The sequence below is a fragment of the Notamacropus eugenii genome, chromosome 7 (genome assembly GCF_028372415.1).
Source record: "Notamacropus eugenii isolate mMacEug1 chromosome 7, mMacEug1.pri_v2, whole genome shotgun sequence".
Taxonomy (NCBI): Eukaryota; Metazoa; Chordata; class Mammalia; order Diprotodontia; family Macropodidae; genus Notamacropus; species Notamacropus eugenii.
In genome coordinates this window covers 160803203-160829945 of record NC_092878.1, presented here as the reverse complement: position 1 = coordinate 160829945, position 26743 = coordinate 160803203, and positions in this window count along the sequence as shown.

Here is a 26743-nt window from a genome sequence, read left to right as displayed (position 1 = left end):
ATGAGAAGAAATGTTTATAAGAAATAAGAGCTTGAATTTCTTCAAACTGTATTGAGGAAACTAAACAGAACAGAATACAAATACTGGTTGGGGGATGGGGGTACAAATTGGTTCTGATCTGAAGGTTTTAGTAAAGGAAAGAGAAGGCAAGATAAAGGGAATACACTAGTGTAGAAAAGAGGAGAAATACAATGGGATGTTCTATTTCCCATAACTGGGGACCTTGAGAAGATCATATAAACATGAAGGGAAAGGTGGGGTGAAGTAAGCACAAAATGAAGTGCATTCATGAGAAACGGACAAAGAATGGCTGAAGGGACATATGCTACACACAAATGCATACACACAAATACACACATAGACAATCTGGTATAGAAAGACACCAAAGTCAAGAGAGAAGGCTGAAGAAAGGGTTGGCTTAGGTAAGCAAAGCATACTTCCTCGTCTTGAAGTGAGTGATTAGCACAAAAAAGGAAAGGAGAAGAAAGGAGAAGGTAAAGGATTAGAATAAAGGGAGTGCTCATGAATTTGGGAATGGCTGAAAAAATATAGTATGTGAGTGTAATGGAATAATGTTGCAAGAATTGACATAAGACATATTTTCAGAGAACCTTTCATAGTATGAAGTGATGGATAGTGAAGTGAATGAACTAGAAAATTTATTCCAAGATAGAAAGCTGATGTGAGATATGGAAGAGCAGAGTTATGTAGATGGGGAAGAATGATGATTTAAACAGGAAAATATTAGGGAGATTGGAGAAGAAAGGCTGGAGACAAAGTGTCGAGAGAACAGAGGGTTATGGTACTCCAGCTGTGAAATGACCAAGTCCTGGACCTGAGGTTTGGCACAGGAGACAAAAATAAAGGGAAGAATCTGAGTGAAATTTGCCAAAGAAGACATGTGAATTAGTGTCAACATAGGAATTGAGCCAAGGTCTTTTGCCTTCCTATGAGCTACTCAGTTCCCTAATGCACATTGTTCATTTGAGAAAGTGACCTTTTCTCCTTACTCAGAGTGATTCCCAATTATTTACTTCCTACTATAATGTTACAATTTAATGGGAATCAAACTGAGAATTCTTCCACCATCAGGAATGTTTTCTTTCCCACTGTGTAAAGCAGCAACTTCAGTATAAGTAACAATCTAGGTCTTCCTTCCATTTCTGTGCCAAGGGCAAAATCTTAGGAAGGCAAATAGAAATTTCAACCAAGTGCAGATTAATGAAAAAGGTTATTCTGTTGGACAAGTTCAGAAATATGAGGTCATTGGTAAAGTAGTCTGCTTGTTTTCCATTACTTTTAAATTCTCATAAAAGCATTTTCTCTCCCTTCTTAGCCCCATGTCTTAGAATACCTAGTTTCCCTCAAAACACAGCTTAGTGACTGTCTTCTACACTTGGCTTCCTTGAATCACTCCCAACTTCCCTTACCAGTTGTCACATTGTCTCCTGTAGAAAGACTCAATGTTTACTCTGGATAGTATAGATTTACAGCTGGCAAAGACCTTAGATTTCTACCCAAATACTTTTTTGCAGTTTATGAAATGCTATTCCAGAGACATCTGTCATTTAAAGTCACCTAAAGTCACCTAGGTCCTATGAATCCAAATAGGAGCTCTTGCTACTACATCATACTTTTACCATATTCTTCCTTCCATCCTTTCATATTTAAAGATTACGTTTTATTTTTAATCATGACCTTAATCATTAACATTTCAGAAGTACTAGAAATGCAGCTATAGCAATGAGAAGAAAAAACTTGAGAATATTAGAATAGGCAGTGAGAAAACAAAACTATCCCTCTTTGTAAATTAAATACTCAGAGAACCCTAGAGAATCAACTGAAAAATTAGTTGAAAAAATTATCTTCATCAAATCATTAGCATTTCTGTATATTATGCACTGAGTCCAGCAGTGATAGATAGAAAGAGAAATTCTATTTAAAATAACTTCAGACAATAGAAAATACTTGGGAGTCTACCTTTTAGGACAAACCCAGGGACCGTACATAAAGAAAATTACAAAACACTTCCCATACAAATAAAATCAGACCTAAACAACTGGAGAAACATATTAACTACTCATACGTATTCCACACCAATATAATAAAAATGACCATGCTATGTAAGTTAATTTACTGATTTGATTGCATACCAAAATACCAAAATTATTTTGTAGAGCTAGAAAAAGTAATAACAAAATTCATCTGAAAGAAGAAAAGGTTAAGAATATCAAGGGAATCAATGAAAAAATGTGAAAGAAGGTGGTTTAACAGAACTAGATCTCAATCTGTATTGCAAAGCAGTTATCATCAAAACAATTTTATACTGACTAAGAAATAGAATGGAGGATGAGTGGAACAAATTAGATACAGAAGACACATAGTGAATGACCATAATAAACTGGTGATTGACAAATGCAAAGATCCAAGCTTTTAGGAAAAGAATTCATTATTATATGAAAAAAATTGCTGGAAAATTAGAAATCAGTTTGGCAGAACCTGGGTCTGGATGAACATCTCATGGAGTATACAAAAATAAAATTAAAATGGGTACATGATTGAGAAGTAGAAGATGATATCATAAACAAATCAGTTTATGAACTGAAGTATCACCTCACACTTATGAGATTGACTAATATAATAGAAAAGAAAAAAAAACAAATATTGGAGGGAATGGGGAAAAATTGGGACATGAATGAATTTTTGGTGGAGTTGTGAACTGATCCAACCATTTTGGAGAGAAATTTGGGACTATGCCCAAAGGACTACAAAACTGGGCATAAGTAAGGAAATACCGCTCCTAAGGTTTGTATCACAAAAAGATAAAAAGGAAAAACCACCTACATCTACAAAAGTATTTAAAGGACTTTTTTTATGGCAGAAAAGAATTCAAAATCGAAGAGATGCCCATTAATTGGGCAATGGCTGAATAAGTTGTGGTGTATGTTTGTGATGGAACATTCTCGTGGTATAAAAATGATGAGCAGAATGCTTTCAGAAAAACCTGGGAAGACATATATCAACTGATGCAAAGTAAAGTGAGCACAGTCAACAGATGTTTGCACATAGTAACAGGAATACTGTTTGATGATCAACTATGAAGGACTTAGCTTTTCCCAGCAATTCAAGACAATTCCAAAGGACTTATAAGGAAAAATAACATGTATCTCCAGAGAAAGAAGAATGTAGTCTGAATGAAAATTGAAGTGCATTTTTTTAAACTTTATTTTTCTTGCTTTTGATCTGTATTCTCTTTTTCAACATAGCTAATATGGAAATATGTTTTGCATATGGGCACATGTGTAATTGGCATCAAATTGCTTGTCTTCTCAAGGATAAGGGAGGGGAAAGGGAAGGAATTTGAAACTCAAAAATTATTTTAAAAGAATGTTAAAATTGTTTTACATATAATTGGGAAAAATAAAATAAAAACAACCTTCTTTTAAAAACCAAACATTTTAAAATACAAACAAGAACAAAAAGTATTTTGTATAAGAAAGTATGAAATTCTGTCAAATGTAATTTGTTTTCAAGAAGTATACATATATGTGTGTATTCATATATGCATACACTTCCTATATATCCATAACCTGGTGTCTCAAAATTTGTATGCTTTTAAGACACCTTGTACTGTTTGTATAAATATACTCATACACATATGTATGCATATCCCAAACCTCCATATCCTAAGTATTTAGTTTTGTCCTGTTTCTCATACGTGTTGTTGTTCAATCATTTTAATCAAGGCCAACTCTCAATGACCCTATTTTGGAGGTTTTCTTGACAGAGATAAGGAAATGATTTGCCATTTACTTTGACAGCTATTTTTCATAGATGAGAAACTAAGGCAAAAAAAGGGTAAAATGACTTGTTCAATGTCACCCAGCTAGTAAGTGTCTGAGGCTGGATTTGAACTAAGCAAGATGAGTCTTCATAATTTCAAGCCCAATACTCTATCTACTGTGTCATCTAGCTGCCCTGTGTTTCTGATATAATAAAGGGCAATCAGCTCTTGCAAAGAAACTATTAGAAGTTCCAAATGCTCCTACCTTTTGAATTTCACAAGTCAATTTATATTTCCATTTTACAGATATTTACAGATATCTTTTAAAGAGATTGAGGACCCCAGAGAAGTAAGTTGTCTAAAGGTGCAGAGGTGACCATCTTATTGGAACAAGAACCCCAGTTCTTTCCCATCATGGCCCAACCTTTCCTATGAGCAGAGCTAGCTTTGGAATGTAAACCTCTGCATTCCCTGTTCGCTGCTCTCTGGCTGTCTTTACTACACCTCAGATGGCTTTCAGCCATTTATTTAATTACAAAAAAAACCTAATTATCAAATTCCTGTTTTGGTTTGGGTGAAATACAAGAGTAGAAGAACATTCAGTGGCTTTAGGGAAACTTGTTGGCATTCAGGAGATATTTGTTATTTCCTGAATAATTTTATAGCAGTTGCATCAAACACACAATAGACTTGATTGTATAGGCCACATTCCTGTAGTCTATGTACCACGTGTAATTCAAATAGGCCTAAAGAAGGAACAGCATGAACAGGGCTATTATTCCTGATGCAGGCCACTGTTGTCCAAATGAAGGTGAATAGCAATTACCAACAGTATCTCCATTATACTAGAAAGAACATATGCACATAAGCAAGCACACACATGTACAATATACATATGCAATATCAACTCTCATGTTTCAATAAGTTTGTGATTTATCTTGTTGGCCACAGCTAAGAATGCCATGATCTTTCCCCTTTCTATTTAATAGGACTAACATACTTGGCTTCTAGGTAACATATTGAGGTTAAAAATTATGCACTTTATCTCCCTGGATTTCTGTTAGGTCAGCCTATTATCTGTACTTTATAGATGAAGAACCTAGAGCACAAAAAAAGATTGAATAATTAGTCCCGGGGTATGCAGCTAATAAGTGTTGAATGCAGGATTCAAATCTAGGTCTTCCTAATGCCAGATCCCCTATTCAGAGCTCATTTTGGAACTTTGTTCATGCCTAGAACCTCCTTGCACTGGAGCAATTTACTGTTTCCAAAGAATATTCATCATGTTTTAGTCCTCTCCTCTCCCATTGATGTCTTCCTCTTGCAGCTGCCATTTTGTAGAAAGGCCCAAGGTGACCTACCTTCCTTCCTCAAGCAGCTCAATTTCTGACTTTCTCTGGACTTCAAAACTATATCTTTATAGAAGTTCTTTTCATGGTAACTTTCCAAAGCACTGGAAATTACAGGGATGCTCATCAGTTGGGGAATGGCTGAACAAGTTGTGGTGCATGGTCATGATGGAATACTACTGTGCTATAGGAAATGATGAGCTCAGTGATCTTAGAAAAACATGGGATGACTTGCATGAAATAATGAAGAGTGAAATGAGCAGAACCAGGACAACCTTGTATATTATATACACATATATTTGTATATATGTATATATATATATATAGTATATAGCAATAATGTTTTAAAAATGACTGACTAAATAAGATATATTGGCTAATGTAAATACTCAAAATAGCTTTAAAGTGCATATTAAAAAAACACTATTTGCATCCAGAGAAAAAAGTGTTAAATAGATGCATAAAATAATTTTGTATACATACTATGTGAGTGCGTGTATGTGTATGTATTTGTTTCTCTAGGGTGGAGTTGGGGGAGGGCAGAAAAAATATGAAAAGAAATTTCCGCAATGATTTTGTATATTTGAAAGGAATAGAAAGCTGTACATAGTAGATTTCCAGTTTCATGTAAAATCTTCTTTTTTATTGTACTATGTTATGGAAATGCTTGTTTTGTTCCATAAATATTTATTAATGTAATAAAAAATAAAAGGGAAAAAGACCATTTGTCTATACCAGATACCTTAATTTCCTTACCCATTTCAGATGCCTTTTGCAAGTTGTGTTCCTTGGTTTGAATGAAAGATCCTTGAGTATAGAGGCTTCTCCTCTCTTTCCTAGTATTTGTAAACCCAGTGTTTAGCACATAATGTATGCTTAATAAATTGTTTTTTTTTCTTTTTTCCAAGCATAGAACTCTATCCACTATTAAAAAATGAATGTAATGACAGCAGCTGGGAGAGGGGTGGGGCCATCAATTAAATATATGAAAGTTGCATGTAATTGCACATGGCAAATGCCACCATACAACACCTTATCTTATCCTTCACCTGACATTTATTATACAAGGATCATTATAATTATTCATGCAAAAGCTAAAGATAGTGTTAAAAATGAATCATGATTCAGACTCCACCCTAGTTAATGAGGCAAACTCAGGGAGAAAAAAATTTAAAGATTTTTATTCAACGTTTGTTTTATAAAAAAAAAAAATTAAGTTTCAAATTCTCTCCCTCAGTACTCTCCCCCTCCCTGAGAGAGTAAGAAATTTGAAACCAGTTATGCATGTGCAGTCATGCAAAATATATTTTCATATTAGCCATGTGCCCCACCAAAAAAAAAAAGACCCTATGAAGAAACAAACAATAGTATACTTCTACCTGCATTCAGATGACATTTGTTTATTTTCTTTTTCTCTGGAGGTATATAATATTTTCACTTTATTTATTTATTTATTTTAAGTTTTCAACACTCATTTCCACAAAATTTTGAGTTCCAAATTTTCTCCTCATCTCTCCCTTCCTCCACCCTAAAATGCCTTGCATTCTGATTGCCCCTTCTACCAATGTGCCTTCCCTTCTAACACCCCTCCCTTCCCTTATCCCCATCTTCTCTCTTGTCCTGTTGTACAAGATAAATTTCTATACCCCATTACCTGTATTTCTTATTTCCCACTTGTATGTGGGAACAATACTCAACATTTTTTCCTAAAACTTTGAGTTCCAACTTCTCTTCTTTCCTCCCTCCCCACCCATCCCCACTGAAAAGGTAAGCAATTCAATATAAGCTATATATGTGTACTTTTGCAAATGACTTTCGTAAGTGTCATGTTGTGTAAGACTAACTATATTTCCGCCATCCTATCCTGCCCCCCATATCTTTTGTTCTCTCTGTTGACCTTGTCCCTCCCCAAGAGTGTTTACTTCTAATTGCTCCCTCCTCCAATTTGCCTTCGCTTCCATCATCACCCCCACACTGCTTATCCCCTTCTCCCCTACTTTCCTGTAGTGTAAGATAGGTTTTTATGCCAAATTGAGTGTGCGTGTTAATCCTTCCTTGAGCCAAATGTGATGAGAGTAAGCTTCACTTTTTCCATCTCACCTCCTCCCTTTTCTCTTCCATTGGAAAAGCTTTTTCTTGCCTTTTCTATGAAAGATAATTTGCCTCATTCCATATCTCCCGTTCTCCTCCCAATATATTCCTCTCTCACCTGTTAATTTTATTTTTTAGATATGATCCCTTCCTGTTCAATTCACCCTGTGTTCTCTCTCTCTCTCTCTCTCTCTCTCTCTCTCTCTATATATATATATATATATATATATGTATATATATATGTATATATATATATATATAAAATATATCTACGTAGATATATACATATATACATACATATATCTGTATGTATGCACGTATGTGTGTGTGTGTGTGTGTGTGTGTATAATCCCTCCAACTACCTAGATACTGAGAAAAGTCTCAAGAGTTGCAAATATTGTCTTTCCATGTAGGAATGTAAACAGTTCAACCTTAGTGAGTCCCTTATGATTTCTCTTTGCTGTTTACCTTTTCATGCTTCTTTTGATGCTTGTGTTTGACAGTCAAATTTTCTTTTCAGCTCTGGTTTTTTCATCAAGAATGCTTGGAAGTCCTCTATTTCATTGAACGATCACTTTTTCCCTGAAATATTATACTCAGTTTTGCTAGATAGGTGATTCTTGGTTTTAATCCTAGTTCCTTTGACTTCTGGAGCATCCTATTCCAAACCCTTCGATCCCTTAATGTAGAAGCTGCCAGATCCTGTGTTATCCTGATTGCATTTCCATAATACTCAAATTGTTTCCTTCTGGTTGCTTGTGATATTTTCTCCTTGACCTGGAAACTCTGGAATTTGGCTACAATATTCCTTGGAGTTTCTCTTTTTTTGGAACTCTTTCAGGAGGTGATCAATGGATTCTTTCAATTTTTTTTTCTTTCTGGTTCTAAAATATCAGGGCAGTTTTCCTTGACAATTGTATGAAAGATGATGTCTAGGCTCTTTTTTTGATCATGACTTTCAGGTAGTCCCATAATTTTTAAATTTTCCCTCCTGGATCTATTTTCCAGGTCACTTCTTTTTCCAATGAGATATTTCACATTATCTTCTTTTTTTCATTTTTTTTTGGTTTTGTTTTGTTATTTCTTGTTTTCTCATAAAGTCATTAGCTTCCATCTGTTCCACTGTAATTTTTAAAGAACTATTTTCGTCAGTGAGCTTTTGAACTTCTTTTTTCATTTGGCTAATTTTGCTTTTCAAAGCATTCTTCTCCTCATTGACTTTTTGGACTTCTTTTGCCATTTGAGTTAGTCTATTTCTGAAGATGTTATTTTCTTCAGCATTTTTTTGGATCTCCTTTAGCATGGTGTTGACCTGCTTTTCACGCTTTTCTTGCATCTCTCTCATTTCTCTCACCGATTTTTCCTCCATCTCTCTTACTAGATTTTCCAAATCCTTTTTGAGCTCTTTCATGGCCTGTGACCATTGCATATTTATTTTGGAGGTTATGGATACAGAAGCCTTGACTGTTATGTCTTTCCCCTTGTGGTAAACATTATTCTTCCTCATCTGAAAACAACTGTTCACCAAGGAAGGAACCTTCTATAATCTTATTTTTGTTCCCCTTTTTTGGACATTTTCCCCACCAGTTATTTGAATTTGGGGGCTTTTGTTAAGAGTAGGATATACCGTGGGGACTTGTAAGCTCTCAGTTACTCCAAGGTGGCACAATAAAGAAAGAGGCATTTACTCCCTAGCCTGGCTTGCTGCTGAGGTTCAAATCAGGTGCTCAATTCCCCCAGGGGCTTTAAGCTGAGGCTCCAACAATGCAACAATGGACATGGGCTGCTCCCTGCCACAGCCTGCCACCACAGCCACCACTGCCTGGTTGCTGATGCCACCTCCTCTGCTGCCACCTGGGGCTGGGGCTAGGGGAGGACCCTGTTCCCTTGTCAGGGAGGTGAAAAAGCTCTCTCACTGACCTTCTAAGTTGCCTTTGGTGCCTGTGAGTTAAGGGATCTGTGAACCTCCTGTTGCTGTGCATTCCACCCTGAGGCCTGCTCAGGCCCTTCTCCTCCCTGTGCCATTTGACCAAGGCCTGGCTGTGCTTTGCTTTACACCTGGTGCTACAGACATTTCCTATTGGCTTTCCAGGTCTCCCTGGGCTGGAAATCTCCTTCACTCTGTTGTTCTTTCCCTTCTGCTGCTCTAGAATTTTTTGAGAGTCATTTTTACAGGTAATTTATGGGCTGAGGGGGAAGAGCTACAGTATGTGCACCTTGGCTCCACCTCAGTGGATAACATTTTCTTATCATAAGTACTTTACTTTGTATTTCTGAGAATCACTAAATCATTCATATTTGATCATCATATATTGTGTTTTTACTGCATACAATATTCTCTTGGTTCTGCCAACTTCACTTTGTATCAGTTCATGTAACTGAATCCAGGTTTTTCTGAGAGCATCATACTCATCATTTCTTATACACAATAGCATTCCATAACAATCATATATCACAACCTGTTCAGCCATTCTCCAGTTGATGAGCATCCTCTTAATTTCCAATTCTTTGCCACCACAATAAAAAAGCTGCTATAAATATTTTTGTATATATAGGTCTTTTCCTTTTTCTCTTTGGGATATAGACCTAGTAGGGGTATTTCTGGGTCAGAGGACATGAACAGTTTTGTTGTCCTTTGGTCTAGTGCCAAATTGATTTCCAGAATGGTTAGATCAGTTCACACCTCCATCAATAGAGCATTAATGAGCCAGTTATCCCACATCTCCTTCAACATTTGTTATTTTTCTTTCCTCTTGTGTTAGCCACTACTATATCTGTATGTGTGTGTATGTATATATATATATATATATATATATATATATATATATATATATATATATACATATAAAATAAAAAAACTTTGAGGTGGCACTTCAGAGTTGTTTTTAATTTGCAAATATGCATTTCTCTAATCAACGATGATTTAGACTTTTTCTTTGAAAGGATGTGCTGAGTGAGGATATGAGACTGCTATAAGACCTTAGCCTGAAAGTGCCCGGGTCTCACATTGTATGCTGAGCCATCTCCAACATTCCTGATGAATATCAGACCACTGGACCCAGATGTTTCAGGCAAAGAAAGTGAGGTTGGTGACCTTGTACATCCTTCTTCACTCAAATCAAACAACTGCAAGTCATGTCATCATTTTGATATCATAGTCCTCTTTCAGAATGAAGGACAAGCTCAATGATTTAGGGAGTTATAGGGTGTGTTCAGACTAATAGTTCTGATATGAGAGCTGCAAAGTATTTTTCAGGGCTGTTTTCCATCTTTGGTGTTTACCTGATTCTCTTAACTCTCACCCCTCGTTCCAAGAAGCTGTAGCATACACAGCGGTTACACCCTGGTAAACCATTTCAGCAAATAGGATAAAAGAGATTGAGGGCAACCAATGGCTCTCAAGCTTATCAGTGAGATGTCTTTTTATTTTTAAAATATTTGTGGCCACACCCCTTTTGTCAGTTAAATTTTGCCCACTTTACCAAATATTTTTCCTTTGCACTTAAGTAGTTCCTACATTTGGGGGTTTTGTTTTGTTTGGCTTTCCTCTAACAAATAAGTCAATGAGTAAATATGCTTTTCATTCTGGAAGGAAAGTAAAGTTTATACTTTATTTTCTTCATGCAATTTATTCCTTGGAGAAGCAGTATTGGACAAGCCTACTGTGTGTTAAACATTTTCTTAAACTCTGAGGGAACAGAGACAAAAAGCAAAGTCCTTTCCCTTAAGGAGTTTGGAATTTATTTAGGGAAACAACATGTGCATTGACAAGTAAAAGTTACATGCATCCATAATTACGCAGTCAATGAACATTTGTTAAGCACCTACTGGGAGCCAGGCACTGTGCTAATTACTAGAGATACAAAGAAAGACAAAAGGCAGTACTTACTCCCAAGGAGTTCATCAGGAGACAAAATACAATTATCTATTAAAAAAAAGTTATATACCGGAGAAATTGGAAATACTCAATGAGGGGAGAACAGCAAAATTAAGGGCATCAGGAAAAATTTCCTGCAAAACATAGAATTGTAGTTGGAACTTGAAGGAAGTCAAGGGAAGCCAGGAGACCTGGGGAATATTTGTGGGGCATGGTGGTGAGAGAGTGCTGAGTTCTGATTATTCAGCTTCCTTTCCCCACTTCAAAGACCTGGCAGAATCACTGCTAATGCCATTGGTCATATTGCTGTCAACTTCCTTTGAAGCACACAGTTCATAAAGGGCTCCCCTTCCACCCACCCCCTTGACCCTCCCACCCCAGTTTCAAAGTCTTCTTGGACTTAAAACAGACTGGGAGAATTCATAGAGGAATCTAAATTAATAATAACTATTAGAAAATTATATAGAAAATATTTTGTCAACAGCAACAACAGGCATTCATTAAGAGATCAGGAAAGTGCTAAGCAATGGAAATACAAATGCAAGGAAAAAAGAAAAGAAAAGAAAAGAAAACAGTACCTGCCCTGAAGAGATCATATTATTTTAAATGTCTTTTTAAAATAACCTTTTACTCATGTCTTCTATTCCTTATAGGGTCATATTTACCCCAAGTATCCCTCCTGCTTCTTCTCCCATAGAGTCATTCTCATGTAACAAATAGTATTTTTTAGAGAAAAAAACTAGTAGAACTAATGGATACATTGGAAAAGTCCAAAAACATGTGCCATGCATAACAAGTGTGGATGCCTCACCTCCACCAAGGCTTAGGTTGAGAGTATTCTCTAATATCTCATCACTTTAGTTCTGCTTGATCTTTATAGTTTTATTATGTTCACATTTAATATTGTGGTATGTTGTAATGGAAATTTAGAATGGGAAGATTTTTCTCATTCATTAATAGACCCATGTGACCTGTGTGGGTCACATGGAAACCTGAGTCACATGGAGCCTGGAAGGAGTTTGCTGAATGGGTGGAACAGGAAGAGGCAGAGCTAGGGCAGAGCTGGGAGGAAGTTAGTCATGAGAGCAGTCAAAGCTAGGAAGGATGCAGGCTGCTGACTAGTGTGAGTGAAAGAGATTGTTTGTGATTTTGTTTAAGTGAGCCTGCCTGTGCTTTGTTTAGTGGAGATGTTTTGTGGGAAGCCTATCAGGAGGAAGGCATAGGGCTGGTTTTGTTCGCTACATTGTGATTGTGTATAGATTGTTGTTACTAAGATGGATTTGGCTTTCTGGAGTCTGAATAAATGTTTTGGTTCTGTCTTCTATATGGAGACAGAATTGCACCATAATATTCATGGCTGCTGTAGGCACTGTGAATAATGCATTGGTGCTACATGTCATTCTTTCCAGTCACACTATTGTAATTGTTGCCGTGTATATTGTTTTCTTGGCCCTGTTTACTTCACTGTGCTTTAGTTCATATAGAAGTTTCCATGCTCCATAGTTATCACACATCAGTTTTTACAGTGCAGTAATATTGCATTACCTTTATGTACCAAAATCTGTTTAGCCAATCCCCACTTGATGGAAATCTACTTTGTTTCCAATTCATTCTGCCACAAAATATGCTGCTATAAATATTTGGGCATAAATGGGAAAATTTTTTGTCAATGGCTTCTTTGGTATATAATAAGCCCAGTAATAGCCTCTGTTCCAAAGGGCATGGACATTTTAATACTTTATTTGCATGTATCCAAATTGCTTTCTGAAATTTCACAGCTCCACCAACAATGTACTAATGTATTTATCATTTCACAACCTTTCCAACATTGGCTATTGCCATTTTTGGCCATTTTGCCTATTTTTTAGGATGTGAGATAAAATCTCATGGTTGTTTTGACTTGTATTCTCCTTATTATTAGATGTTTGGATAATTTTTTCATGTAGTTCTGGACATTTCGAAATTCTTTTGAGAATGATTTATTCATATCCTTTAATCATTAAACTAGTGGGGAATGGCTATTACTAATATATACATGGATAGAATACATACATACACACATATATGCACATGGATACAAAATTAATCAATTATACTTTTATACATGTGTGTGTTTATGTGTTGGTTGGTTAGTTGGTTGTTGTCCTTTGTTCTCAAAAGGACTATAATGACATCACCATGGTAAAATGAAGTTTCAGTGTGTCCAACTGTGGCTGGTCAGACCAATACAAACTCGGACTGGTCTACCACAGGTTGGGCATGGATAATACATGTGAATATTTGGGGTGGGTACTCCAAATTTGTGCATCCTACATTTACTTTGTGCTGTCTCAATTCTGCTTTACTCATAGAGCACAGTACCCTTTCTGATGCGGGCATGCCATGCTGAGCAGTCCTGTGACAGTGTCTCCCATGTTGCACAGTCAAATCCAGAGTTCTTGAGACAGACCTTGAGAGTGTCATTATGTTGCTTCTTCCGACCACCATGTGATTGCCTGCTCCATGTGAGTTCTCCATAAAATAGTCTTTTTGGCATGCTTACATTTCGCATTTGACCAACGTGGCCAGCTCATCTGAGTTGTGCTCTCTGAAGCATAGTTTGAATGCTTGACAGTTCAGCTCAGACTTGAATGCCTGGTACCTTATCCTACCAGGTGATCCTCAGAATCTTCCTAATACAGTTCAAATGGAAGTGATTCAGTTTCCTGGTATGGCGCTGGTAGACTGCCCATGTTTCACAGGCATGCAACAATGAGGTCAGCACAAGAGCTCTGTAGACTTTCAGTTTGTAGACTGCTTCTCTCTCAAACTTTTCTTTGGAGCCTCCTAAACACTGAGTTAGCTCTGGCATTGCGTCCATCAATATCACTGTCAATAAGTACATCCCTGGAAAGTACACTACCAAGGTAAGTGAACTTATCCACAGCATTCAAAACTTCTCCATTGTTATAACTGATGATTCCACTTATGGATGGTGTGGTGGCGGCTGATAGAGCACCTGTGTTTGCTTGGTGTTAATTATTAGGCCTAAATTAGCACAGGCAGCAGAGAATTGAGCCATACTTTGTTGCATCTCAGCTTCAGAGGCTGCATTGAGTGCACAATCATCTGCAAACAGAAAATCATGCATCAACACTCTCCACTTTGGTCTTTGCTTGTAGCCTTTTCAAGTTGAAGAACTTAACCATAAGTGTGGTAATTGACTTGATGCTGTGTTCATCCTCATTGAAAATATTTGACAACGTGGTTGAAAACATCATGCTAAAAAGCATGGAAGCAAGCACACAGCCCTGTTTCACTCCATTGGTATCTGGAAGGCATGAGAGCATTGTCCACTATCCAGACTGGGCAAACATGCCACCATGAAAGTGACGTCCAATGCTGATGAACTTCTCTGGGCAACCAAATTTTGACATAATTTTCCATTGGTCCTCATGACTAACAGTGTCAAAGGCCTTGGTCAGATCTACAAACATTGTGTACAGATGTATTCTGCTCCTAGCCCTTCTCCTGGAGTTGTTGGGCAGCAAACACCATATCGACTGTTCCTCGGCCCTTTCTGAAGCCACACTGACTCTCAGGTATATGATCATCTTCCAGATGAAGGATCAGTCTATTAACTATTAACTAACAAGAATTTTGCCAGCAATGACTAAGAGAGAGATGCCTCTGTGATTGTCACAGGACAATCTGTTCCATTTACCTTTATAGAAATGGACAATGGAGGCATCCTTGAACTCCTGGGGGATATCATCTTGCCATATAACCTAGAAAATTTCAGTCAGCTTTTGTATGAGCAATGGTCACCCTACCTTGTAAATCTCAGCTGGAATGGAATCAGCACCAGGTGCTTTACCACATGAAAGAAGCCTAATGGTCCTCAAAATTTCTTTAGCTGGAAGTGCAGCTAAGGAGGGTTTGATTTCAACCTGAGGTAAATGGTCAATGGCCTCACCATTGATTGACGAAGGTCTATTAAGAACACCATGGAAGTGTTCAGCCCATCTCTCTAGGATAATGTCCTTATTACTAATCAATGTGGTTCCATTAACACTGAGTAGTTGTGATGCGCCATAGGTCTTTGGTCCATAAAGAGCTTTCAGGGAATCATAAAACACTTTGGACTGGTATTATCAGCATAAAACTGAATTTCATCTGCCTTCTTACTGAGCCAAGAATGCTGCATCTCTCTAAGCTTTGCTTGTACTTTGCTTTTGATGGAATTAAATGCTGCCTTAAATGCTCAGGAGAAGAAAGTGGGGTTGGTGACCTTTCACCTCATTCAAATCAAAGTCAACTGCAAGCCATGTCATCAATTTGATGGCATGGTCCTCTTCAAGAATGAAGGACAAACACAACCTGAACTGTCCTGCTGGTAAATCTTGTGGAGTTCTCATTTTTCATTTATCAGCTTCTGAATTTCCCCATCATTTTCATCAAATTGTTGTTGGTGTTTGTGTGTTCTAACCCAGATGAGCAAACGCAGTGCTGTACACCAAGTCTCTGAAAACTACCCACTCTTTTTCTTCTCCATTGTAGCCACCTATCTATTGGCTCAACTTTCCCTCCAAGTTAGCAAAAAACTATTCACACCCAGAGAAGAACGCTAATTTGTTGACATTGTCTTGTGGTAGTCATTTTGCTTTGGGGGTGGTGCTTTCAATAAATGGGAATATTTAGCTTGGAAAGGATGTGTAGGGTGTGTTCAGGGAGGACCAGTACCTTTGTTGTGATGGCTACCAACCCTTTTTGGGGCTCTTTCCACCTTTGGTGTCCACCTGTTCCACCCACCTCTCACCTGTAGCTCCAAAAAACTGTACATGCGCACCAGCCACACCTGGGTAAATCGTTTTGGCAGAGGGGCCAAACTAGATTGAGGATAACTAAGGGGTCTTAAAGTCATTGGTGAATTAGTGGAATGTCTACCCCAAGCATGTGAAGACTTCCTTTGGTGGAACGGGTGGATGAGAACAATTTGTTTAAATAGCCATGAAAGTGGCTGAAGCAGGAGATGTGGAGAGCTTCATCCAATGCACCTTGAGCCATCACGAGCTATCTTGACTGTGTCCTGCCACTGGACTCTGATGACCTTGGAGGAGAGAGTGAGGCTGACTACTTCTTGCAACTCTGCTTCACTTAAATCCAATTTATGTATGAATCAAGAGATATCACCTATACCATTTTGCTATTATGCCTCAGCGTTCTGTGATGACAGACAAGTGATGAAGTAGTCGGTGTGGATACACTGGAAGCTGTAGTCACAACCCTGCACACAGGTGGCTCAGGCCATAGGGTCATTTCTCACTGGAAGCAGCAGTAGGACTCGGCAGCCTGTCTGAACAGCCTTTTAAGGATCACACTACTGACCTCTTGATGTGAGGAAAAGGTGCTCTAAACATTGCCTGCTTACCCAACCCTGGTCTGATTACTGCAGCAGGCAGGGAATCACACTCTGTGTTTGAACACAAAAATATATACAAAATGTACAAAACCGTCTTCAAAGATGATTCCACTAACCATCAGTATATGGAACATGTGCACACTGATAGACAACAGAAAATTCAGTAGACCTGAAAGATGCACTGCTCTTGTTGCATGAAAAATCAATAGATATCACATCCAAATAGCAGCCCTGAGTGAAACAAATTTGGCAAATGATGGCTAATTTACTGAAGTTGAAGATGGATAAACATTTTTATGGATTGGGCACAGTGAAGGGGAGCATCATGAAGCTGGTAGGAGTTGTGCAATCAAAACTAATCTAGTCAGCAAGCTGGTATGTTTCCCAAAAGGAGTGAATGACAGGCTCATGACAATGTGATTGCTACTTACAGAAAAATGCCATGCCACTATCATCAGTTCCTATGCTCCCACCATGACGAACCCTGATAAGGTCAAAGAAAAATTTTATGAAGACCTAGAGATTCTTATCATCAATGCACCAAAAGAGGACAAGCTTATAATTCTGGGTGACTTTAATACTAGAGTAGGTTCAAATTTCCAGACTTGGCAGGGAGACTGAGGGAGGAATGGAGATGGAAACAGCAACAGCAATTGTCATTTGCTGTTGAAGACTTGTGCATTGCATGACCTTCTCATCACCAACACTGTTTGCCATTTACCTAAACACAATAAAACTTCATGGATGCGCCCTCACATCAAACATTGGTATCTGGTAGACTATGTGATTGTTAGGAGAAGAGACAGACAAGATGTGAGAGTAAAAAAGGCAACGTATGGTGCAGAGTGCTGGACTGATCGTAGACTTATCTTTTCCAAGCTAAATACTTGCATTCATCAAAAATGCATGTGTACATGCATATATAATACATACATATATATTATGTATATGTGTATACATGCATGCATGCATACATACATACATACACACTCACACCTGATCTTATCAGAGAAATTTGCTACAGATACTTTTTTCTCATTTGGGCACTTCCCTTCTTATCCTATAAATGTTGCCTGTGCAGAAGCTTTTCATCTTCAGGTAATCAAAGTAATCTTTTTCATCTTTGTAATTGATTCTACCTTTCATTTGTTTAAGAATATATACCCTACCCAAAAGTTATGAGAAATACCTAATTTGTTTTATCTTTTAATTTTTTAATTGGCATTATCTTTTACTATGTGTTTTCTAGTTAATTGATGTGTTCAACTTTAGCAAACACTAGGTTCAGTTCTATTGTTTCTAATTCTTCCTTGTCTAGTCTGTTCCTTTAGCCTGTCTCTATGTTCTTTAACCAATGTCAGATAGTTTTGATGACTGTTGTTTCATAATATAATTTGACGTCTGAAAATTCTATTCCCCTTTCATTATTACTTCTTTTCATCTTTTTTTCTAGATGAATTTTGTTATTTTATCTGGTTCTATAAAGAACCTCCTTGGTAATTTGATTTGCCAGTCATTAAAAGTGTAAATTAATTTTGACAATATTGTTATTTTTGACAGGGCCTAATCACGAAGATTGAATAGACTTCCATCTATTTAAGTTCTTCTTTATTTCATTAAGGAACATTTTGTTATCGAATCTATTTATTTTGGATGCTTTGGTATGTCAATTCCCAAATGATTTTATGCATTTCATAGCTATTTGTAATGAGATCAACCTCTCTACTATTGCTGCTTGTATTTCATTATGACTATATTGAAATGGTGTCAGCTTTTAAGATTTTATTTTGTAGTCTACAAAAAGCTTACTTTCAAATGGCAATTAGCAATGCTCGAAAGAGGAGCTGATGAAGGATGGTTGCTTCTATGTGGGCGGGGAGGTATATTGGAGTAACCCTGAGAATGAGGTATGGCTATTCAGAGTTCTATCTAAAATGAGGGTTTGGGGAAGAAATCACCACCATAGAGAGAAGGGCCTACAGGAGCAGGGTGTCAATGAAGACTTAGGACGGATTTACTGTTTTACCCTCAACACTCTTATGTTTCAGTATTGGTCTATGGTTGCAGCAACATGGTTACTCACTAGCATAGCTCATACCTCCTCCCTGGCCTCTTTATCCTAGGTTTCTGACTTTCCAGATGTTGCCACCATGACTCAGCTACCATCTTCCCCTAAAACTTTCATTAGACCCCAGGGTCTCTTCACCCTACAATACCAATCTGCCCCTGGAATCTTCTAACTTGGAATGTCCCTCTATCATGGCAGCCTCCTTCTTGCATTGGTGAGTTCCTTTGGGTTCTCCATTTTATGGAGGACCCTGGGCTGAGGAGCATTTATTTCCTTCCTGGGTATACTTCTTACTTTTTCTAGACTTTGACATCACATCCCCTTTGAAAATGTCTTCCTTCTTTCCCTCTCCCCTTTGTGTACTGTAATCTCCTCAGGAGCAGAGACTGTCATTTAGTATGGCAAGAACTACTTAGCATAGTACCCATCATGTAAAAAATGTGCTTTTCTCTCTGTCTATCTCTGTCTCTCTGTCTCTGTCTCTCTGTCTTTGTCTCTGTCTCTTTCTCTCTCTCTCTCTCTCTCTCTCTCTCTCTCTCTCTCTCTCTCTCTCTCTCTCTCTCTCTCTCACACACACACACACACACACACACACACACACACACACACACACACCCCTACCTGCCTGCCTCCACTTCCAATCAAATGTTTCCAGATGTTTCCTGGGTGATGTCTCTTACACAATTTACCGCATTTAAACCCCGTCTCTACCTGAGAGTGGGACAGTTTTTTCTTCTTTTTTTTTTTACTCTTATAGTTATTTGATTCACTTCTTCAGAAGCAAGAAAGTCTGAGCAGCTCCTGAGACAATGAAAGGCAAAGGCATTGACTCTCCTCTCGTATTATCATCCCAGTCCCATGGTGCAAGAAACAGAGATCCAGAAAGCTGAGTGATCTGCTCAAAGTGATGGATGCCATTTGTTTGTAAGCAGGAGAGGCAGGAATGGGAGGTTTCCAGACTTCAGTGGAAAGTGTTCACACAGTGTCACAACCTTAGCATTGTGCTCAGCTCTCTTGTGCTGAAACCCCATGATATCTCCTGAACTTCAGTTCCTTTCTCCTAAGAACAGTTCCTGGCACAGAGTGGGTGCTTAATGAATGTTTATTAGAGCAAATTGAACTGAATTGAATCAAATTCACTCCTGTCCTGAAATGTCCCGATGAAATGTACAGCAATCCAGAGTAAATTATGCCTTCAGTATCTTGGGGACCTCATGTACCTAATTTGCTTTTCTCATACTTTTATTTATTCTTACTCAGCAACTGCTTCACTTGCGGGATATTTACTCAATTTCATGCACTTCTGTGAACTGTAAAATAGAAACTCAGACTGCTCCCATTAACTCTATTGCTTTCTAGGTCCCCCAAGGCTCATTCTCTGAAGGCAGCAGAGAGCAGAACGGATTTATTTTGAAAGCAGTGGAAGCTCTGGTGGTCTACTTCCCAGGATGGGAGTTAGCATGCAAAATGTTCTCGGAGTGTCCCTGGAGTTTGTCCATTGTAAATGGAAGCAAGGAATGCTCGTTTACAGACAATAAAGCAGTTGCATGTATTTTCTCTGTTATGAATGGTCTAGAATTTCACAATCAATCCAAGTAAATTAATGAGCTCCCCTAGAATGGTAGAAAAGCAATAATCAACTCCAGGGTAGACAGTGTTGAAAACAAAATATTGTGTTAACACCTAATAAACACTCAAGTAACCTGCTGCCATCCCCAAGGCCCTTCCAATAGCACATGACATCACAGAAACACAGGTTTAATAATAATAGCTAGTATTAATACAACACTTTAAAGTTTGAAAAGCATTTCACATGTGCTATCTCATCTGATCTTCACAACAATCCTCTAAGGTAGGGGCTATTATTGACCCCATTTTATAGATAAGGAAACTAAGAGGGCAATGGATTTGCCTAGGTTTTATTTAATGAATAAGTGTCCAGTACAGAATTTGAACTCAAATCTTTCTGACTTCAAGTTTAACACTCCATCCACTGGGCCACCTAGCTGCCCAGGTTGCTTTTGCTGTTGATAGAAGAGCTCAGGTTTGTGATGTTTACTCTCTGAATAGAATCTTACATCTCTTATTGGCTCACTTAAGTATTTGGGAATACAAAATCTGTTGCCTGAAAAGCAAAACAAAACAAAATGATTTCACCATTAGTAAAATCTAGCTTTCAGTATAAGCTAATGATTGGTCATTTCTTTTTGTTGCACAGACACTTATAAAAACTCACTCCAGAATTCAGAATCATGTCTTAGAACTGACTTCATTTTGAGGCTGGGATCATCATGTACAGATTGATGTGGTTTCCATATAACTCTTCTGGAAACAGGATATGCACAGCTAACACTATTCTCTTCAATAGAAAGAACATCTTAAAAATGTGGTCCTTATGTTATTAGCTAGTAGGAAGGTAAATAGAGTTTTCTCAGTTCTTGTACCTGTGTCTGAAGTCCAAAGGGAGGCTAAGGAGCTAGAGAAAGAGTGACATGCAGTGGCCACTGTGGGTAATCACAAGGGCATCACCTCTGGTTCTCGTGGGGGATGGATGGACAGCTCCGAATGGTGGGCAATACTTTTTACTAGAGAAGTAGGAGAAGAGGGCTCTCTAACCATGCACATTTTGTAGGTCTCTCTATATCATGCCATTTTGTAAGAGGATAAAAAACAGAAACAAATGTACTTTTAATTAATCAATACATATTTATTCATATTTATTATTCCAAATAACTTTGAAAATGTACCATTTAATAAAGGTAAACAAGTCTCACTTCCCATAGATTACTAAAAACTACCTCATTGTCTTTCAAAGGTTAGAGCTCTACAATAGAATCAGTGGTACCAATGAGCACCGTTGTGTGCGTGTGTGTGTGTGTGCTTGTGTATGTTTGTGTGTGTGTAAAACAAAACAAAGAAAATGTGGAAAAATCTCCCCACAGCCTACGTCTCTCAGTTAGCTATAATAGCCACTCATTGATGGCAACATATAGTTTTTAAATATCACTTTTGATTTTTTATTATGGAAAGTTAATAGGAGTTACCATTTGTCTACTGGAAAATGCAAAATAAAAACACAGGAATGGCTACACTCCCAAGACATATGACATAAGGTACAAACTAGATAGTGTATGCTCTGTGCTTAAGAAATACTTCTAGGCAAAGACATTACAATTAATACAATAAGCATTTTAAAAATTCAAATGATAATATTTCATTATTATTTTTCCAAACCAATATTACCTAAGTTAAACCCTGTATCTGAATATGTTTATATTTATATATGCATATATGTGTGTATATACCAATGTATTATATGCATACATGTTATATTTAATATTATTAGAAGTATAACATATAATATGTACATAATAGCTAGCATTTATGTAATCCCTTAAAGTTTATAAAGTGCATTACGCATGGTATCTCACTTGATATTCACAATAAACCTGAAAAGGAGGTGCTGTTATTGTCTTCCTCTTGCTTAGTTGGGGAAATTGAGTGTGTACGTGTTTAAGTGATTTGCTCAAGGTCACACAGGTGGGTTAGCAAATGAGTGAAGGGGGATTTGATGTCAGGTGTTCCTCACTTCATGTCTAACAATATATTCTCTGCAACTCCTAGCTACCTTTATAATATATGTGTAAATATATGCATGTATGTGCACATGTGCAGCCACCAACTTAGACATGTATGTATGCATGTTTAAATTATGTACACACATGTATATGTGCATATATGCACATTTATACACATACATACACACATTTGTACGCATACATACACACATTTATACACATATACATACACGTGTGTGTATATATGTGTGCTATTTAGGTATGATGAATGTATTGATGAAAATGCTCTTTCATATAAAATATTATGCTCATATCTTACTCATATAATTTTAGATATTCTTTCTAGCAACACCCAGAAATTGTTATAATTACATTTACCTCATACAGACCCTGGAAAAATGAGCTTCCCCAGAATTGAATGGAAGGAGAGAAGACTGGATTGTCTTTCAGGAACTGCACAGTATGATGTCAGTGAGACCAAACTCAATATTCTTCTGATTATCCAAGTCACAAAAGCCTTAGTCTCTGAAGATTTAGAGGTCAGTATCAACCAAAGAACAGTGGGAGTAGGACATAGCAGGTAGAAACAGGGTGTGATGCATCACAAAGAAAAAATAACTCCAGAGAAGCAAGCTGTCAGATTCCATCGTGGAGTGCTTTTAAAAACCATTATTAAAGAAATTGCTGTACTTCAGTATTTAACAATCAGTGATTTCATCAGTGGGGACAGTTTTCTACTCATATAGATCACTGATCTTCCATGTGTTAATAAAAGATTCCTGAGTAGCAGTGACTGAAAGTATCATCCCTTTGGAGGCAAATTGATGAGAATCTAGCGAGGCTGGTCTTTAGAAGACAGACATATTCTGTTCCCCTCACCTTTTCTTAAGAAACTTTCTACCTTGATTGACCCTTTTGGAGCTGGAGCTCTGTGGTTCAAACATCCCAGAATATGGAATGACTCCTACCGTCTCAGAAAATATTAGAGTAGAATTTCACTGGAGGATCCCAGATCATCATATCAGACAAGTAGCCTCATGTTAGTGGGTAGAGTGCTGGTCTTGAAGTTAAGGATACTTTGGTTCATATCTGACTTTTCCTAGTTATGGAAGCCTGAGAAAGCCACTTACCCTCTATGTGCTTCAGGTCTTTTCTAGAAGGATAGATTGTTATTTTTTTAAAGTACATTGACAAGTAAGTGAGATACTGGACAGAATCCTGGGTTTAAATTCAAAAAGGCCTGGTTTTGAACCCTGTCTCATTTAATTAGCAGCTTTGTGACTGAGCAAGTTACTTATTTTTTTCACCTTCAGATTCTTCATTTGTAAAATGGGGATAAAATAGAGTTATTATCAAAGTTGCTGACTCAAAGGGTCCTTAAAAGAACAGGTAAAGAAAAGATTATGTAAAATATCTTGCAAACCTTAAAGTGTTATAAATGTTATTTACCACCACCACCACCACCACCACACAGCTACAGCTACTTGGTGCAATGGATAGAATGCTGGGCCCCAAGTGAGAAAGACTCATCTTCCTGAATTCAAATTTGGCTTCAGGCACTTACTAACTGTGTGACCCTGGGGAAGTCATTTAGCCCATTTGACTCAGTTTGCTCATCTATTGTAAAAATGAACTGGATAAGGAAATCACAAACCACTCCAGTATCTTTGCAAAGAAAATCCCCAAAGGGGTTACAAAGACATGACTCAACAGCACCAACAACCACTACTATATCCACTTCTACTGCTCTTACCACCCCATTATCAGCATTGCTGGAGGGAGATCCCATACTAAGAATCCTTCCATGCTGATGATATAACTGCTCATCTTTCCATAGCCCACCAATCCTGAGCCAAGTGTTGAAACATGTTTTGCTTTGTCTTTCTTAACTTGTACTTTTAAATACATGGTAATCAATTAACCAACCTCTGAAATCTTAAATGATATCTGGCCAATCTAGAGTTGACTCTTTGTGGAGTATAGCGAATTGTGAATGTAAGATGTAATGAGGCACAAATTGGGATACGTGCAGAGAGGATGAATCTGACCAAAATGTGATACAGTAGAAGGAACACTGGTTCTAGAGATAAGGGACCCAGATTTAAGTCAAATCAAGAAGAATTTGTGCAGTGGTTAACAGGGAACAGATACTGTGCTGAATGCTGCGGACAAACCAAAGGGGAACAAAGCAGTCTGTGCTCTTGAAGAGTTCACAGTCAAACGGAGAAGTCAACATGTAAGCAACTATGTGCAAACCCGATGCAGGTAATGCAAATTGGAGATGTCAAGAAAGGGAAGGCACTAGCATTAGAGAGAAAGGAAAAGGTGGGACTCAAGCTGAGAACTGAAGGAATGCAGAGAAGTCAGAAGGCAAAGTTGAGGAGGGAGAGAAACGGGTGGGAAACTGCCAATGATGATGCATGCAACAGAAGGATGGACCTCTAGGGATGCTCACTCCCTGTGACTTTGGGCAAATCACTTATCCTTCTGGATCTAGGTTTTTCTCACAGCTGGAAGTCACTGCTTATCCCCTTAGACATTCCTGCTCAATGCTTCCTTAAGTTAAGTTAGAATTTCTTATCTCTTTCCATGTTACATCCTTCTGTAGAAGGTAAACTTCTTAATTAGGAACAATTCTCACTTCCTCTTGTATGCCTAACAGTCCCTAGCACATAGTAGGCACTTAAGAAGAACTTCCTGAGCAAAAGAACATGATAAAAGGATTATAATAATAATTTCCTCTAAGAAATTTGGTCGGTAATACATGATTTTGCACATTTTCATAAGATTTTGATAAGTTAGGAACTTACAGATAAATATAAGAAATACTTGTCTGCACTTAGTCTGAAGGTCTGACCGACCATTCTTTAGTTTCATGTTTCCAATACATGTCCAACAATATGTCTTGAAAATGGAATGTTTGTAACTTGTTCCACCTAAATTCTTCACATTTTTGCTTTAGGTTGCCAGAGCTACAAGTGGGAGGAAAGTAGGGACCATGAAACACAGAACTCTTCAAAAAATCAGTCCTTTCATGCAACCACACCTGAACTCATTTCCCTCGATTTGAAGTCTCCCATCTAAGTGAGTTATGTGGTCTTGGAAACATGAGCACTCTGTGTTCTTTCCTTGGTTTCAGTAGCAACTTGTCATTTCTTTGTACTGTTTCCAACTTATTCAAGTGCTCTTCTGGGTTTTTTCACCCTCTCATAATTAGGATATTTCCCAGGTAATGTTCTATGCCTGTGGACCATGCAACATGCAAAGAGTAAGTACCAAAAAGGATTCGAAGCATAAGACTGTGTCTATCCATACATTTTTAGTACAATGAGCCAAAAGCACACTCTTTTTAGAGCTATATTATTGAAAGTGACCCTCTGTCCTAAAATGTTGTCTGTGAAAAGATGCTTACTCAGATTCTATATAATTTATAAACTATATTCTTGGCAAAACTATAATTAGCATGGTTCTTTTATCTAGGAAGAGATTCATAAAATCATCTTGGGTCAAGAAGCATGACAGAGGCCACCAACTCAACCTCTGAAGTCAATTCAGAAGTGAAACAGAGAAACCTTTTAGTATAAATTTCCTTGAGTATAGTCCCTGGGACAGAGAAAAACTGCTCAAATATGGGGGATGGGGATGGGGCAGGAAAGCAACTCACTTTATGTAGTAGCTAAATCAGGAAAACATAAAATATCAGGTGGGATTCTATTTTGACTCAGTCAAAAAAGGAAGTGTTTATTTAGAACTGTATGCTAGGCATTGTGTTAAGCTCTAGGAATACAAAGCAAGGTAAATTATTTATTTATTTGGTATATATGAAGCTCAGTGTTTCCTATGTTATTCAAAGCCTCTGAGTCTTTCCAGTTCCATCTTAATTTCAGCACCCTGAGGCAATGCTTCAGTTGATCTGTGACTTCTAATTCTGATTCATCATTTCATTCATAACCTGACCTCTTCTTAAACTTAACCTACTTCCACATCAGGGACTCTGGCCTCCTTTCAGATCCTCCTATAAGATTCTCTTTTCAATTTTTTCACTATTTTCTCTCCCCCTCCCATGCCAAAAGTTCCTTCCCCCCTCATCTCTGCTTTCTGCTTCCTGCAAGTCTCAGCTGAAACTCAATTTTCATATTCCTGACTCAGGCTGGAGGCAGGGGGTAGGGAAGGGAAGAGGGGCAATGGCCCTGGCATCATCTAGCAATCCACTCCCTTGTTTGAGGGCACTGGCACCCAGATTGGAACCATTTCATCAAGGATGACCCACCCCCCAATGCCATGTTATAGTATGTTAGTGCTTTGGAACAGGAAGATAAGAGACATGAGATCTGGGTGACCAGACCAAGACCTTCTCAGGTCTCCTGTACCACTCCCCACCAGGCCTGAGTTCAGTGGGTGCATGGCTGGCCAACTGGCTCCATATGCCTGAACCAATACTTGCAAAGATGGATTTGGGAACCTGGGAAACAGCCTGTCCATCCAAGGCTCATCCATGGCCTTCAGAGCTCCTTTCTGTCCTTCAGAGACTGGCTCCCAGAAAAAGGAAAGAAAGCGTCATCAGCTTCCACCACAGCATTCCTTTGAGTTAGTTG